Source organism: Athene noctua, unplaced genomic scaffold (genome assembly GCF_965140245.1).
Source record: "Athene noctua unplaced genomic scaffold, bAthNoc1.hap1.1 HAP1_HAP1_scaffold_125, whole genome shotgun sequence".
NCBI lineage: Eukaryota > Metazoa > Chordata > Aves > Strigiformes > Strigidae > Athene > Athene noctua.
In genome coordinates this window covers 302,501-305,000 of record NW_027437602.1, presented here as the reverse complement: position 1 = coordinate 305,000, position 2,500 = coordinate 302,501, and positions in this window count along the sequence as shown.

Here is a 2,500-nt window from a genome sequence, read left to right as displayed (position 1 = left end):
ACCTGGTGTCCCTCCCGCGGGCGGCCTCCAGCCCAAGTCCGGCCGGCCGGGTAGACCTGGTGTCCCTCCCGGCCGGGTAGACCTGGTGTCCTTCCCGGCCGGCCGGCCGGGTAGACCTGGTGTCCCTCCCGGCCGGGTAGACCTGGTGTCCCTCCCGGCCGGCCGGCCGGGTAGACCTGGTGTCCCTCCCGGCCGGCCGGCCGGGTAGACCTGCCGGCCCGCAACCGGCCTGGTACCCACGTCGTACTGGCGGGGTGGATGCGGGCTCCCCAGATTTAAGCGTACGTGCTTCTCTCGGCGAGGTGCAGGGCTGCCGGTTGGCGGCGGTGGGGGTGAGAGGAGCGTGTCATTTCGGTTTTTTACCCTCCGCTCGTCCGAGATTGCAGCGCCTGTAATACAAGGCATGAAGCTGCAACCTCCCGCCCCGTGCCGTCGTCGTCTTTTCTGGGTTGCGATCGCAGCCACCACAGAAACGGGAAAAGAGAGATGAAAAGGAAAAATTAGTTGTTTTTTTTTTTTCTACAGCCGCCTCCCCCTGCGGTGCTCACGCCGCTGCCCTGCCCGGACCCGCTGGCCGCCGTGCGACCGCTGGCATCGACCGGTGTCTGCGTCCGCGTGGGGTCCCAGCACGGCCGGGTCTCTGGCCGGCATTCCCGCCACCCCCTCCCGGCAGCCCCCGCGCTCCCCGCCGCCTGCCCCTTGTGACGTCACAAGTAGCCGAGGAGGGGTAACAGGGCGCTTCCGGGCCCGGGCTCCCGAGCTGCCTGTGACGTCACGCCGTGCCCGAGCGGGCCCTGGCTTGAAGCAGGCGGCGGCTCGGGATGACACGGGCACCCGCGTAGCTCCAAGGCAGGGAGCAGGCCGTGGCCTGAGCCTCTCGCGGCGAAGTCACGCCTGGACTAGGACGTGATGGGCCTGGGCCGGGCCGTGGCTGGTGGGCTCTCACGCGAGGGGGTCTCCTGCAGCTTTCGAGCCGGTAGGCAGGCCAGCGGCGAGGCGAGGCCTGGCTTATGCAGCGCCCCTCGTGATCTCACCTTCAACTGGGGAGGCGACGGGGCCAGCGCAGCTGCCGGCTAGCGTACGGACGCGAGGGTCGGAACCGGCAGGGAAGAGTTCGGCTGAGACGGGATCGAACGCGGACCTGAAAACACGCGACGAGAATCACGAACGGAGAGGTCAAGCGGAAGCCTGACCAGCGCTAGGGCATCGATTCAGAAACGGTTCAGGAGCTCACGCTCTGCCCACGCACGTGCGCCCGCCTGCCCCGCACCCCCACAAGCTGCCCGGCCCGAAGCCGTCTGCCTGGGGCTGCCCGCGCGCGCACGCGTATACGGCCGCCCCCCCATCCCGCCAAAGCCGCCCCACCCGCCACGTGCTTCTCCGTGAGACCGGCGGCGCCCCCCCAACACCGCCGCTTGGCCCGCGACGAGCCCGCCCCCCCCCCCCCCCCCCCCAACCCTCCCGCCACCAGGTTCACCGTGACACCGGCCGCCCCCCCCACCCCCCAGCCCACCCACCCCCCCCCCGCCACCCCCCGCCCCATCCCACCCCCCCACCCCCCGCCCCCGCCACCCCCGGGGTTCGCGAGGAGACCGGCCGCCCCCTACCTCCGGCCCGCTTTCCACCAGCAGCAGCACATTGGCCGCTCCAGGGAAGGAAGGCGGGAGACCTTAGGACCCAGCGGCGTCGCCGCCGCCGCCTCCGTGCCGGGGGGCCCGGAGGGGCCTCCCGCCGGCGGCGGCGATGATGGGTGGCGCGTGTTTTGGACGCTGAGCCCCCGCAGCTGCCGAGTCCCTGCCGCGCCGTGCCCGCGGCCCGGCTCCCCGCCTTCCTCAGTCGGTCGCTCGGCCGCCCGCCCTCCTGCCCGCCTGCTCCGTTCCCGCCCCGGGTTGAAAGCCAAACGAACGCCGAAGGGGTGGGAGGGAGAGCAGCGACGGGGCGGGGGTGTGTGTGTAACAACAGAAACCGCTCCCCACCAACACCACCCCCCCACCACCCCCCCCCCCCCCCGCCCCCCCACCGCCGCAACGAGCTCTGTCGACCCCCCTGCCGACCCCCCCCCAACCCCCACCCCTCCCGCCACCAGGTCCACCGTGACACCGGCCGCCCCCTGCCACCCCCGGGGTTCGCGAGGAGACCGGCCGCCCCCTACCTCCGGCCCGCTTTCCACCAGCAGCAGCACATTGGCCGCTCCAGGGAAGGAAGGCGGGAGACCTTAGGACCCAGCGGCGTCGCCGCCGCCGCCTCCGTGCCGGGGGGCCCGGAGGGGCCTCCCGCCGGCGGCGGCGATGATGGGTGGCGCGTGTTTTGGACGCTGAGCCCCCGCAGCTGCCGAGTCCCTGCCGCGCCGTGCCCGCGGCCCGGCTCCCCGCCTTCCTCAGTCGGTCGCTCGGCCGCCCGCCCTCCTGCCCGCCTGCTCCGTTCCCGCCGCGGGTTGAAAGCCAAACGAACGCCGAAGGGGTGGGAGGGAGAGCAGCGAGGGCGGGTGGTGGTGGTGGTG